This window comes from Canis lupus, chromosome 38 (genome assembly GCF_048164855.1).
Source record: "Canis lupus baileyi chromosome 38, mCanLup2.hap1, whole genome shotgun sequence".
Classification (NCBI taxonomy): Eukaryota; Metazoa; Chordata; class Mammalia; order Carnivora; family Canidae; genus Canis; species Canis lupus.
Genome location: NC_132875.1, coordinates 27,089,890 through 27,105,263, shown reverse-complemented (window position 1 = coordinate 27,105,263; position 15,374 = coordinate 27,089,890).

Sequence of the window (15,374 nt, the reverse complement as noted above, 5' to 3'; positions counted from 1 at the left end):
GAGGATCAGGTGTGGAACAGAGTCACCAGGTACAAATGATCCCAGTTGAGGACCAGATTCACCAGGTCTGGGTGACGTGCAGATAGGATCAGAGTCACCAGTTCCAGGTGAGGCCAAGAAGGCGTCCACAGCAATCAGGTCCATGTGGGGAACAAAGTCACCAGGACTGGGTGAGGCCCAGATGGGGACCAGATTCACCAGGCCCAGGTGATTCCCAGGTGGTGACCAGAGTTACCAGTTCCGGGGAAGGACCAGGTAAGGACCAGATTCACCAGGTCCAATTGAGGCCCACGTGGGGACCTGTGTCACCATGTATGGGTGAGGCACAATTGGCAACCCCACTCACCAGGTCCAGGTGAGGCCAACCTGCAGGCGATGGAGAGGAACCGTGTCCCGATGATGCCCTGGTAGGGACCAGAGTTACCAGGTCCAGGTGAGGCCAGCCTGCAGGCCAAGCAGAGGAACCGTGTCCCGATGATGCCCAGGTAGGGACCAGAGACACCAGGTCCATATGAGGCCCAGATCGAGTATATTCACTAGGTCCAAGTGAGGCCCATTTGAGGACCAGAGTCACCAGATCTGGTTGAGCCCTAGAGTGGTACCAGAATCACCTGGTCCAGGTGACATCCAGATGGGGACCAGAGTCACCAGGTCAGGGTGAGGCCCAGAGAGGTTCCAGAGTCATCATGTCCAGGTGAGTCTCAGGTGTGGAACAGAGTAATCAGGTACCAATGATGCCCAGGTGAGTTCCAGAGTCACCAGACCTGGGTGACGCGCAGATAGGATCAGAGTCACCAGTTCCAGGGGAGGCAAAAAGAGTCCAAGCAATCAGTTCCAAGTGGGGAACAGAGTCACCAGGACTGGGTGAGGCCCAGATGGGACCAGATTCACCAGGCCCAAGGGAGTCCAAGGTGGTGACCAGAGTCCCCGGGTCTGGGAGAGGACCAGGTAAGGACAAGATTCACCAGGTCCAAGAGGCCCACGAGGGGACGTGGGTCACCAGCTATGTGTGAGGCCCAGGTGGCAACCCCACTCACCAGGTCCATTTGAGGCCAACGTGCAGGCCAGAGTCACCAGATCCAGGTGAGGCCCTAGTGGGGACCGGAGTCACCAGGTAAGTGTGAGTCTACAAGAACACCACAGTCACCAGGTCCAGGTGTGGTTCATGTGGGAACGAAAGTCACCAGATCCAGGTGAGACCCAGATGAGGACGACAGTCACCAGTTCCAGATTGAGGCCTAGGTGGGGGGACCAGATTCATCAGGACCAGTTGAGGCCAAAGTGTGGAGCAAAGTTATCATGTCCAAGTGAGGCCCAGGTGGGGAACAGAGTTACCATGTCCCATTGATGCCACTTGGGAAAAGAGTCACAAGGTACGGACGAGGCCTAAGTGAGGAGTAGATTCACCAGGTCCTGTTGAGGTCCATTTGAGGACCAGTGTCCCCAGCTCTGGGTGAGTCCCAGAGGAGGACCAGAGTCACACGATTCTGGTGATATCCAGGTGGGGACCAGGGTCAGCACGTCAGGGTGAGGCCCAGAGGGGGACGAGAACCACTAAGTCCAGGTGAGACCCCAATGTGGACCTGAGAAACCAGGTCCCATGATGCCCATATGAGGACCTGAGTCACCAGGACCAGGTGAGGTCCCTGTGGGAACCAGTCACCTCGTCCAGGTGAGGCCCAGGTGGGACCACACTCACCAGGTCCAGGTGACGCCCAGGTATATAGAGAGTATCCAGGTCCCAATGATGGCCAGGAAAAGACCAGAGTCAACAGGTCCAGGAGAGGACCATATATGGATCAGAGTCATTGTGTTCCAGGTGAGGCCAGATGGAGACCACAGGAACTAGGTCCAGGAGAGTCCCATATGGGAACCAGAGCCAACAGATCCAGGTGAGGTCCAGTTGGGACCACATTCAGGAGGTCCAGGTGTGGCGCAGGTGACAACAGGATTCACCAAGTCCAGGTGAGACCCAGGTGGCCAACAGTCACCAGATCCAGATGCGGACCAGCTAAGGACCAGAATCACCAGGCCCAAGTGAAGCCCAAGGGGTGACCAGAGTCACCAGGTAAGGGTGAGGCCCAGAGGGGAACCAGAGTAACCAGTTTAGCTGAGGCCCAGCATGGGACCAGAGGTCCCTGGTCAAAGTGAGGCGCAGGTGTGGAATAGAGTATCCAGGTCCCAATGACGCCTGGGTGAGGACCAGAGTTCTAGGGCCATGCAGGCCCAGATGGGGAACAGAATCACTAGGTCCTGGTTAGGCATAGAATAAGACCACAATCACCAGTATCAGGTGTGCCCCATGTGGGATCCAGAGCCACTCTATCCAGCTGAGTCCCAGGTTCATGTGAGCCCTACGTCAGAACCAGATTCATCAGGTCGAATTGAGGCATAGCTGGGGACAAGAGTCACCAGGTGTGGTTGCGGCCTACGTGGGGCAAGATTCAGCAGTTCTGAGTTAGGTCAAAGTGGGGACAAGAGACACCAGGTCCAGGTGAGGCCAAACTGAGGACCAGAGTCACCAGATCCAGGTGAGCTCCATGTTGGAAAGAGAGTCACCAGGTCCAGGAGAGGTCCAGCTGGGGACCAGAGTCACCAGATTCAGGTGAATTCCAGGTGGGGACCAGAGTCACCAGATCCAGGTGAAGCCCAGGTAGGGACCAGAGTCACTAGGTCCAGATGAAGCCTAGGTGAGGGCCAGAGTTACCAGGTACACGTGAGGCCCTGGTGGGGATCAGAGGCAACAGGTCCATGTGAGGTCTGCTTGGGGACCATGGTCAACAGGTCTACATTAGGCCCAGGTGGAACACAGTAACCAGGTTCAGGTGAGCTCCGGTGGTGACAAGAGTCAACACGTCCAGGTGAGGCCCAAGTGGGGACCATGATCACCAGGTACAGGGGAGGCCCTTGAAAGAATCAGAGTCAACTGTTCCAGGTCAATCGCTGGTGGCAACCGGGGTCAGCAGGTTCATGTCAGGCCAAAGTGTGGTTGACAGTCACTAGGGTATGTTGAGACCCAGAGGGGGACCAGAGTCAACTGGTCCAGGTGAGTTCCAGTTGTAGAACACAGTCTCTGGGTCCCAATTATGCCCAGTTGAGGACCATGGTCAACAGGGCCAGGTGAGGCCCAGATGGGACTGGAGTCCCCAAATTCAGTTGAAGCCCTTGTGGGGACCACAGTCACCAGATCCAGGGTAGTCTCAGGTGGAGACCAGAATCAAGAAGTCCTGGTGAGGTGCAGGTGGCAACCACACTCACCAAGTCCCGGTGAGGCCCTGGTGGGGACCAGAGTCACGAGGTACATGAGAAGCTAGAAACACTGCAGCCACCAGGTCCACATGATGTCCATGTGGGAACGAGAATTACAAGTTACAGTTGAGGACCAGGTGGGGATCCGACTCACCATGTCCAGGTGAGACCCTGGTGGGAACCAGTGTCACCATGTCCAAGTGTGGACAAGTTGACGACGAGAGTTAATAGGTCCGGCCGGGTCACTGTTAGTGAACAGTGTAACCATATCCTGATGCTACTCAGGTGGGTACCAGATACAAGGTCCTGGTGAGTCCCATTTGGACCAGAGACATGAGGACCAGGTGAGGTACTGATGGAAACCACAGACACCAGGTCAGGTGAGGCCATGCTTAGGATCAGAGTCACCAGTTACAGGTGAGGCCCAGGTGGAGCCAGAGTCACCTGGTAGAGAAGAGGCCAAAGTCAGGACCAGAGTTACCAGGATCAGGTCAGTCCCAGTGGGGAATTGAGTAACCATGTCTCGATGATGCCCAGGTAGAACCAGAGTCACCAGGTCCAGATGAGGCGCAGGTTGGGAGCATGTTCACTAGGTCCCCGTGAGGCCCAGGTCAGGACCAGAGTCACCAGGTCAAGTTGAGGCCTAGAGGGATACCAGATTCACCTAGTGTATGTGACATCCGGATGGGGACCAGAGTCACCAGGTCAGGGTGAGGACCAGAGAGGTTCCAGAGTCATCATGTCCAGGTGAGGCTCAGAGGTGAACAGAGTATCCAGGTCATAATGGTCCAGAGGTGTGGACCAGAGTCACCAGATCTGTGTGAGGTCCAGTTAGGATCAGAGTCACCAGTTCCAGGTGAGGCCAAGAAGGAGTCCACAGCAATCAGGTCCAGGTTGGGAACAAAGTCACCACGACTGGGTGAGGCCCAGATTGGGAACAGATTCACCAGGTCCAGGTGAGGCCCTGGTGGTGACCAGAGTCCCTGGGGAAGGGAGACGACCAGATAAGGACCAGATTCACCAGGTCCACGAGGCCCACGAGGGGACCTGTGTCCCCAGGTATGGGTGAGGCACAGGTGGCAACCACACTCACCAGGCCCAGGAGAGGCCATGCAGAGGAACCGTGTCCCGATGATGTCCATGTAGGAACCAGATGTACCAGGTCCAAATGAGGCCAAGATGGAGCATATTCACTAAGTCCAGGTGAGGCCCAGTTGAGGACCAGAGTCACCAGATCTGGTTGAGGCCTAGAGGGGTACCAGAATCACCTGGTCCAGGTGATATCCAGATGGGGACCAGAGTCACCAGGTCAGGGTGAGGGCCAGAGGGGTTCCAGAGTCATCATGTCCAGGTGAGGCTCATGTGTGGAACAGGGTCACCAGGTACCAATGATGCCCAGGTGAGGACCAGAGTCACCAGGACTGGGTGACGCGCAGATAGGATCAGAGTCACCAGTTCCAGGTGAGGCCAAGAAAGAGTCCACAGCAATCATGTCCAGGTGGAGAACAAATTCACTAGGACTCGGTGAGGCCCAGATGGGGACCAGATTCACCAGGTCCAGGTGAGGCCCAGTTGGTGACCAGAGTACCCGGGTCTGGGAGAACCAGGTAAGGACCAGATTCACCAGGTCCAAGAGGCCCACGTGGGGACTTGAGTCACCAGGTATGAGTGAGACCCAGGTGGAAACCCCACTCACCAGGTCCAGGTGAGGCCAACTTGCAGGACAGAGTCACCAGATCCAGGTGAGGCTCTAGTGGGGAACGGAGTCACCAAGTAATAGTGACTACAAGAACACCACAGTCACCAGGTCCACGTGTGGTTCATGTGGGAACGAGAGTCACCAGGTCCATGTGAGGCCCAGGTGTAGCCAGAGTCACCTGGTACAGAAGAGGCCAAAATCAGGTCCAGAGTTACCAGGATTAGGTCAGTCCCAGTGAGGAATAGAGTAACCATGTCCCGATGATGCCCAGGAAGAACCAGAGTCACCAGGTCCAGATGAGGCGCAGGTGGGGAGCATGTTCACTAGATCCCTGTGAGACCCAGTTGAGGAACAGATTTACCAGGTCAAATTGAGGCCTAGAGGGGTACCAGATTCACCTGGTCTAGGTGACATCCAGATGGGGACCACAGTCAAAATGTGAGGCTGAGGCCCAGAGGGGATCCAGAGTCATCATATCCAGGAGAGGCTCAGGTGTGGAACAGAGTATCCAGGTCATAAAGGTCCACATGTGAGGACAAGAGTCACCAGATCTGGGTGAGGCCAAGTTAGTATCAGAGTCACCAATTCCAGGTGAGGCCAAGAAGGTGTCCACAGCAATCAGGTCCAGGTGGGGAACTAATTCACCAGGACTGGGTGAGGCAGAGTTTGGAATCAGATTCACCAGGTCCAGGTGATTCCCAGGTGGTGACCAGACTTAGCAGTTCCAGGTGAGGACCAGGTAAGGACCAGATTCACCAGTTCCAAGTGATGCGCATGTGGGGACCTGTGTCACCAGGTATGGGTGAGGCATAGGTGACAACCCCACTCACCAGGTCTAGGTGAGGACAACCTGCAGGCCATGCAGAGGAACCATGTCCCGATGATGGCCATGTAGGGACTAGACTTACCAGGTCCAGGTGAGGCCAACCTGCAGGCCATGCAGTGGAACCATGTCCCGATGATGCCCCGGTAGGGACCAGAGTCACCAGGTCCAAATGAGGCCCAGATGGAGCATATTCACTAGGTCCAGGTGAGGCCCAGTTGAGGACCAGAGTCACCAGATCTGGTTGAGGCCTAGAGGGGTACCAGAATCACCTGGTCCAGGTGATATCCAGATGGTGACCAGAGTCACCAGGTCAGGGTGAGTCCCAGAGTGGTTCCAGAGTCATCATGTCCAGGTGAGGCTCAGGTGTGGAACAGAGTCACCAGGTACCAATGATGCCCAGGTGAGGACCAGAGTCACCAGGTCTGGGTGACGCGCAGATAGGATCAGAGTCACCAGTTCCAGGTGAGGCCAAGAAAGAGTCCACAGCAATCATGTCCAGGTGGAGAACAAAGTCACCAGGACTGGGTGAGGCCCAGATGGGGACCAGATTCACCAGGTCCCGGTGAGTCCCAGGTGGTGACCAGAGTCCCCGTGTCTGGGAGAGGACCACGTAAGGACCAGATTCACCAGGTCTAAGAGGCTCACGTGGGGACCTGAGTCACCAGGTTTGGGTGAGGCACAGGTGGCAACCCCACTCATCAGGTCCATGTGAGGCCAACCTGCAGGCCAGAGTCACCAGATCCATGTGAGGCCCTAGTGGGTACCTGAGTCACCAGGTAAATGTGAGACTACAAGAACACCACAGTCACCAGGTCCAGGTGTGGTTCATGTGGGAACGAGAGTCACCAGGTCCAGGTGAGACCCAGGTGGGGACGACAGTCACCAGGTCCAGGTGAGGCCCCGGTGGGGACGACAGTAACAAGGTCCAGGTGAGGCGCAGGTGGCAACAGGATTCACCAAATCCAGGTGAGGCCCAGGTGGAGACCAGTCACCAGGTCCAGATTGAGGCCTAGGTGGGGGGACCAGAGTCATCAGGACCAGTTGAGGACAAAGTGTGGAGCAAAGTTATCATGTCTAGGAGAGGCCCAGGTGAGGAACAGAGTAACCATGTCCCATTGATGCCAGGTGGGAAAAGAGTCAGAAGGTCCAGACGAGGCCTAAGTGAGGAGTGGATTCACAAGGTCCTGTTGAGGCCCAGCTGAGGACCAGTGTCCCCAGCTCCCGGAGAGCCCACAGGGGGACCAGAGTCACCTGGTTCTGGTGATATCCAGGTGGGGACCAGAGTCAGCACGTCAGGGTGAGGCCCAGAGGTGGACGAGAATCACTAGGTCCAGGTGAGGCCCCGATGTGGAACTGAGAAACCAGGTCCCATGATGCCCATATGAACACCTGAGTCACGAGGTCCAGGTGATTTCCCTGTGGGAACCATTCACCTCGTCCAGGTGAAGCCCAGGTGGGACCACAGTCACCAGGTCCAGGTGAGGCCCAGGTATATAAGAGAGTATCCAGGTCCCAATGATACACAGGTAAGGACCAGAGTCAACAGGTCCAGGAGAGGCCCAAATATGGATCAGAGTCATTGTGTTCCAGGTGAGGCCAGATGGAGACCACAGGAACCAGGTCCAGGAGAGCCCCATATGGGAACCAGAGCCACCATCCAGGTGAGGTCCAGTTGGCACCACAGTCTCAAGGTCCAGGGGAGGCGCAGCAGGCAACAGGATTCACCAATTCCAGGTGAGACCCAGGTGGCGACCAGTCACCACAACCAGGTGCGGACCAGCTAAGGACCACATTCACCAGGCCCAAGTGAAGCCCAAGGCGTGACCAGAGTCACCAGGTAAGGGTGAGGTTCAGAGGGGGAACCAGAGTAACCAGTTTAGTTTGAGGCCCAGAATGGGACCAGAGGTCCCGGGTCAAAGTGAGGCCCACGTGTGGAATAGAGTATCCAGGTCCCAATGATGCCTGGGTGAGGACCAGAGTCACTAGGGCCATGCAGGCCCAGATGGGGAACAGAATCACTAGGTCCTGGTGAGGCATAGAATAAGACCACAGTCACCAGTATCTGGTGTGCCCCTTTTGGGAACCAGAGCCACTCTATCCAGCTGAATACCAGGTCCATGTGAGGCCCACGTGAGGACCAGATTCATCAGGTCGAATTGAGGCATAGCTGGGGACAAGAGTCACCAGGTCGGGGTGCGGCCTAGGTGGGGCAAGATTCAGCAGTTCTGAGTTAGGTCAAAGTGGGGACGAGAGACACCAGGTCCAGGTGAGGCCAAACTGAGGAAGAGTCACCAGATCCAGGTGAGGTCCATGTTGGAAAGAGAGTCAGCAGGTCCAGGAGAGGTCCAGGTGGGGACCAGAGTCACCAGATACAGGTGAAGTCCAGGCGGGGACCAGAGTCTCCAGATCCAGGTGAAGCCCAGGTGGGGACCAGAGTCACTAGGTCCAGATGAGGCCCAGGTGAGGATCAGAGTTACCAGGTACACGTGAGGCCCCGGCGGGGATCACAGCCAAAAGGTCCACGTGAGGCCGCTTGGGGACCATGGTCAACAGGTCTACCTGAGGCCCAGGTGTGGAACACTGTAAGCCTGTTCAGGTGGGTCCCCAGTGGTGACAAGAGTCACCACGTCCAGTTGAGGCCCAATTGGGGGCCAGGATCACCAGGTACAGGGTAGGCCCTTGAAAGAACCAGAGTCAACAGTTCGAGGTGGCGCAGGTGGCAACCAGGGTCAGGAGGTCCAAGTCAGGCCAAAGTTGGGTTCACAGTCACTAGGGCACAGTGAGACCCAGAGGGGGACAAGAGTCACCTGGGCCAGGTGAGGTCCAGTTGTGGAACACAGTCACCGGGCCCCAATTTTGTCCAGTTGAAGACCATGGACAACAGGGCCAGGTGAGGCCGGGATGGGGACCGGAGTCCCCAAATCCAGGTGAAGCCCAGGTTGGGACCACAGTCACAAGATCCAGGGTAGTCTCAGGTGCAGACCAGAATCACCAGGTCCAAGTGAGGTGCAGGTGGCAACCACACTCACCAGGTCCCGGTGAGGCCCTGGTGCGGCCCAGATTCTCGAAGTACATGAGAAGCTAGAAACACTGCAGCCACCAGTTCCACATGATGTCCATGTGGGAAGGAGAATCACCAGTTACAGGTGAGGACCAGGTGGGGATCCGACTCACCATGTCCAGGTGATACCCAGGTGGGAACCAGTGTCACCATGTCCAGGTGTGGCCCAGGTGAAGACCAGAGTTTATAGGTCCGGCTGGGTCACTGTTAGTGAACAGTGTAACCATATCCTGATGCTACCCAGGTGGGTACCAGAGACACCAGGTCCTGGTGAGGCCCAGATGGGACCAGAGATATGAGGTCCAGGTGAGGTCCCGATGGGAACCACAGTCACCACGTCAGGTGAGGCCATGCTTAGGATCAGAGTCACCAGTTACAGGTGAGCCCCAGGCGGAGCCAGAGTCACCTGGTACAGAAGAGGCCAAAGTCAGCACCAGAGTTACCAGGATCAGGTCAGACCCAGTGGGGAATAGAGTAACCATGTCCCGATGATGCCCAGGTAGAACCAGAGTCATCAGGTCGAGATGAGACACAGGTGGGGAGCATATTCACTAGGTCATGCTGAGGCCCAGTTGAGGACCAGAGTCACCAGGTCTAGTTGAGGCATAGAGGGGTACCAGATTCACCTGGTCTAGGGGACATCCAGATGGGGACCAGAGTTACCATGTCAGTGTGAGGCCAGAGGGGATCCATACTCATCATGTCCAGGTGAGGCTCAGTGTGGAACAGGGTATCCATGTCATAATGGTCCACCGGTGAGGACCAGAGTCACCATATCTGGGTGAGGCCCACTTAGGATCAGAGTCACCAGTTCGAGGTGAGGCCTAGAAGGAGTCCACAGCAATCAGGTCCAGGTGGGGAACAAAGTCACCAGGACTGGGTGAGGCCCAGATGGGGACCAGATTCACCAGGTCTAGGTGAAGCTAGGTGGTGACCAGAGTCAGCGGGGCTGGGAGAGGACCAGGTAAGGACCAGATTCACCAGGTCCAAGAGGCCCACGTGGGGACCTGAGTCACCAGGTATGGATGAGGCCCAGTTGGCAACCCCACTCACCAGGTCCAGGTGAGGCCAACCTGCAGGACAGAGTCACCAGATCCATGTGAGGCCCTAGTGGGGACCGGATTCACCAGGTAAACGTGAGTCTACAAGAACACCACAGTCACCAGGTCCAGGTATGGTTCATGTGGAAACGAGAGTCACCAGTCCAGGTGAGACCCAGGTGGGGACCACAGTCACCAGGTCCAGAATGAGGCCTGGGTGGTGGGACCAGAGTCATCAGGACCAGTTGAGGCCAAAGTGTGGAGCAAAGTTAACATGTCCAGGTGAGGCCCAGGTGGGGAACAGAGTAAACATGTCCCATTGATGCCAGGTGGGAAAAGAGTCACAAGGTCCACACGAGGCCTAAGTTAGGAGTAGATTCACCAGGTCCTGTTGAGGCCCAGTTGAGGACCAGTGTCCCCAGCGCTGGGTGACTCCCAGAGGGGGACCAGAGTCACCCGGTTCTGGTGATATCCAGGTGGGGACCAGAGTCACCACGTCGGGGTGAGGCCCAGAGGGAGACGAGATTCACGAGGTCCAGGTGAGGCCCCGATGTGGAAGTGAGTAACCAGGTCCCATGATGCCCATATGAGGACCTGAGTCACCAGGTTCAGGTGAGGTCCCTGAGGGAACCAGTCACCTCATCCAGGTGAGGTCCAGATGGGACCACTGTCACCATGTCCAGATGAGGCCCAGGTATAAAAGATAGTATCCAGGTCCCAAAAATGCCCAGGTAAGGACCAGAGTCAACATGTCCAGGAGAGGCCCAAATATGGATCAGAGTCATTGTGTTCCAGGTGAGGCCAGATGGAGACCACAGGAACCAGGTCCAGGAGAGCCCCATATGGGAACCAGAGGCAACATATCCAGGTGAGGTCCAGGTTTGACCACAGTCACAAGGTCCAGGTGAGGCGCAGGTGGCAACAGGATTCACCAAGTCCAGGTGAGGCCCAGGTGGCGACCAGTCACCAGATCCAGGTGCGGACCAGCTAAGGACCAGATTCACCAGTCCCAAGTGAAGCCCAAGGGGTGACCAGAGTCACCAGGTAAGGGTGAGGCCCAGAGGGGGAACCAGAGTAACCAGATTATTTGAGGCCCAGAATGAGACCACAGGTCACTGGTCCAAGTGAGACCCAGGTGTGGAATAGAGTATCCAGGTCCCAATGATGCCTGGGTGAGGATCAGAGTCACTACGGCCATGCAGGCCCAGATGTGGAAGAGAATCACTAGGTCCTGGTGAGGCAAAGAATAAGACCACAGTCAGGAGTATCAGGTGAGCCCCTTGTGGGAACCAGAGACACTCTATGCAGCTGAGTCCCAGGATCATGTGAGGCCCACGTGAGGACCAGATTCATCAGGACGAATTGAGGCATAGCTGGGGACAAGGGTCAGCATGTCTGGGTGCGGCCTGGGTGGGGCAAGATTCAGCAGTTCTGAGTTAGGTCAAAGAGGGGACGAGACACGAGGTCCAGGTGAGGCCAAACTGAGGACCAGAGTCACCAGATCCAGGTGAGGTTCTTGTTGGAAAGAGAGTCACCAAGTCCAGGAGAGGTCCAGGTGGGGAACAGAGTCACCAGATCCAGGTGAAGTCCAGGTGGGGACCCGAGTCACCATATCCAGGTGAAGCTCAGGTGGGGAACAGAGTCACTAGGTCCTGGTGAGGCCCAGTTGAGGACCAGAGTCACCAGGTCAAGTTGAGGCCTTGAGGGGTACTAGATTCACCTGGTTTGGGTGACATCCAGATGGGGACCAGAGTCCCCATGTTAGGCTGAGGCCCAGAGGGGATACAGAGTCATCATGTCCAGGTGAGGCTCAGGTGTGGAACAGAGTATCCAGGTCATAATGGTCCACAGGTGAGTACCAGAGTCACCAGATCTGGGTGAGGCCCAGTTAGGATCAGAGTCACAAGTTCCAGGTGAGGACAAGAAGGGGTCCACAGCAATCTGGTCCAGTTGGGTAACAAAGTCAACAGGACTGGGTGAGTCCCAGATGGGGACCAGATTCTCCAGGCCCAGGTGAGGCCCAGGTGGTGATCAGAGTTACCAGTTCCGGGTGAGGACCAGGTAAGGACCAGATTCACCAGGTCGAAGTGAGGCCCACGTGGGGACCTGTGTCACCAGGTATGGGTGAGACCCAGGTGTCAACCCCACTCACCAGGTCCAGGTAAGGCCAACCTGTAGGCAATGCAGAGGAACGGTTTACCGATGATGCCCAGGTAGGGACCAGAGTTACGAGGTCCAGGTGAGGCCAACCTGCAGGCCATGCAGTGGAACCATGTCCCGATGATGCCCAGGTAGGGACCAGAGTCACCAGGTCCAAATGAGGCCCAAATGGAGCATATTCACTAGGTTCAGGTGAGGCCCAGTTGAGGACCAGTGTCACCAGATCTGGTAGAGGCCTAAAGGGTTACAAGAATCACCTGGTCCAGGTGACATCCAGATGGGGACCAGAATCACCAGGTCAGGGTGAGGCCCAGAGAGGTTCCAGAGTCATCATGTCCAGGTGAGGCTCAGGTGTGGAACAGAGTCGCCAGGTACCAATAACTCCCAGGTGAGGACCAGAGTCACCAGATATGGGAGATGCGCATATAGGATCAGAGTCACCAGTTCCAGGTGAGGCCAAGAAAGGGTCCACAGCAATCAGGTCCAGGTGGGGAACAAAGTCACCATGACTGGGTGAGGCCCAGATGGGCACCAGATTCACCAGGTCCAGGTGAGGCCCAGGTGGGACCACAGTCATCAGGTCCAGGTGAGGCCCAGGTATATAAGAGAGTATCCAGGTCCCAATGATGCCCAGGTAGAACCAGAGTCACCAGGTCCAGATGAGGCGCAGGAGGGAAGCATATCCACTAGGTTCCGGTGAGGCCCAGTTGAGGACCACAGTCACCAGGTCTAGTTGAGGCCTAGAGGGGTACCAGATTCACCTGGTCTAGGTGACATCCACATGGGGACCAGAGTCACCGTGTCAGGGTGAGGTCCAGAGGGGATCCAGCGTATTCATGTCCAGGTGAGGCTCAGGTGTGGGACAGAGTATCCAGATCATAATGGTCCACAGGTGAGAACCAGAGTCACCAGATCTGGGTGAGGCCCAGTTAGGATCAGAGTCACCAGTTCCAGGTGAGGCCAAGAAGGAGTCCACAGCAAACAGGTCCAGGTGGGGAACAAAGTCCCCAGGACTGGGTGAGGCACAGATAGGGACCAGATTCACCAGGTCCCGGTTAATCCCAGGTGTTGAACAGACTTACCAGTTCCGGGTGACGACCAGGTAAGGACCAGATTCAACAGGTCCAAATGAGGCCCACATGGGGACCTGAGTCACCAGGTATTGGTGAGGCAAGGTGGCAAGGAACTCCCCAGGTCCATGTGAGGCCAACCCGCAGGCCATGCAGAGGAACCATGTCCCGATGATACCCAGGTAAGGACGAGAGATACCACATCCAGTTGAGGCCAACCTGCAGGCCATGCAGTGTAAGCATGTCTCAATGATGCCCAGGTAGGGACTAGAGTCACCAGGTCAGGGACAGGCCCAGAGAGGTTCCAGAATCATCATGTCCAGGTGAGGCTCAGGTGAGGAACAGAGTCACCAGGTACCAATGATGCCCAGGTGAGGACCAGAGTCACCAGATCTGGGTGACACGCAGATAGGTTTAGAGTCACCAGTTCCAGGTGAGGCCAAGAAAGAGTCCACAGCAATCAGGTCCAGGTGGGGAACAAAGTCACCAGGACTGGGTGAGGCCCAGATGGGGACCAGATTCACCAGGTCCAGGTGAGGCCCAGTTGAGGACCAGTGTCCCCAGCTCCGGGTGGGTCCCAGAGGTGGACCAGAGTCACCCGGTTCTGGTGATATCCAGGTGGGGACCAGAGTCACCACGTCAGGGTGAGGCCCAGAGGGGGACGAGAATCACTAGGTCCAGGTGAGGCCCCGATGTGGAACTGAAACCAGGTCCCATGGTGCCCATATGAGGACCTGAGTCAGCAGGTCCAGGTGAGGTCCCTGTGGAACCAGTCACCTCGTCCAGGTGATGGCCAGGTGGGACCACAGTCACCAGGTCCAGGTGAGGCCCAGGTATATAAGAGTGTATCCAGGTCGCAATGATGCCCAGGTAAGGACCAGAGTCAACAGTCCAGGAGAGGCCTAAATATGGATCAGAGTCATTTTGTTCCAGGTGATGCCTGATGGAGACCACAGGAATTAGGTCCAGGAAAGCCCCATATGGGAACTAGAGCCACGAGATCCAGGTGAGGTCCTGGTGCGACCACAGTCACAAGGTCCAGGTGAGGCGCAGGTGGCAACAGGATTCACCAAGTCCAGGTGAGACCCAGGTGGCGACCAGTCACCACAACCAGGTGGGGACAAGCTAAGGACCAGATTCACCAGGCCCAATTGAAGCCCATGGGGTGACCAGAGTCACCAGGTAAGGGTGAGTCCCAGAGGGGGAACCAGAGTAACCAGTTTAGTTTGAGGCCCAGAATGGGTCCAGAGGTCCCTAGTCAGAGTGAGGCCCAGGTGTGGAATAGTGAATCCAGGTCCCAATGATGCCTGGGTGAAGACCAGAATCACTAGGGCCATGCAGGCCCAGGTTGGGAACAGAATCACTAGGTGTTGGTGAGGCATAGAATAAGACCACAGTCAGCAGTATCAGGTGAGCCCATTGTGGGAACCAGTGCCACTCTATCCAGGTGAGTCCCAGGTCCATGTGAGGCCCACGTGAGGACCAGATTCATCAGGTCAAATTGAGGCATAGCTGGGGACAAGAGTCACCAGTTCTGGGTGCGGCCTAGGTGGGGCAAGATTCAGCAGTTCTGAGTTAGGTCAAAGTGGGGACGAGAGACACCAGGTCCAGGTGAGGCCAAACTGAGGACCAGAATCACCAGATGCGGGTCAGGTCCAGGTGGGGACCAGAGTCACCAGATCCAGGTGAAGTCCAGGTGGCACCAGAGTCACCAGATCCAGGTGAAGCCCAGGAGGGGACAAGAGTCACTAGGTCCAGATGAGGCCCAGGTGAGGACCAGAGTTCCCAGGTACACGTGAAGCCCCGGTGGGGATCAGAGGGAACAGGTCCATTTGAGGCCGGCTTGGGGACCATGATCAACAGGTCTACTTGAGGCCCAGGTGTGGAACACAGTAAGCAGGTCCAGGTGATTCCCCGGTGGTGACAAGTGTCACCACGTTCTGGTTTGGCCCATGTGGGGACCAGAATCAACAGGTACATTGGAGGCCCTTGAAAGAACCAGAGTCAACAGTTCGAGGTCAGGCGCAGGTGGCAACCAGGGTCAGCAGGTCCAAGTCAGGCCAAAGTGGGGTTCACAGTAACTAGCGCACGTGAGACCCAGAGGGGGACCAGAGTGACATGGTCCAGGTGATGTCCAGTTGTGGAACACAGTCACCGGGTCCCAAATTTGCCCAGTTGAGGACCATGGTCAACAGGGCCAGGTGAGGCCCAGATGGGGACCGGAGGCCCCAAATCCAGGTGAATCCCATGTGGGGACCACAGTACCAGA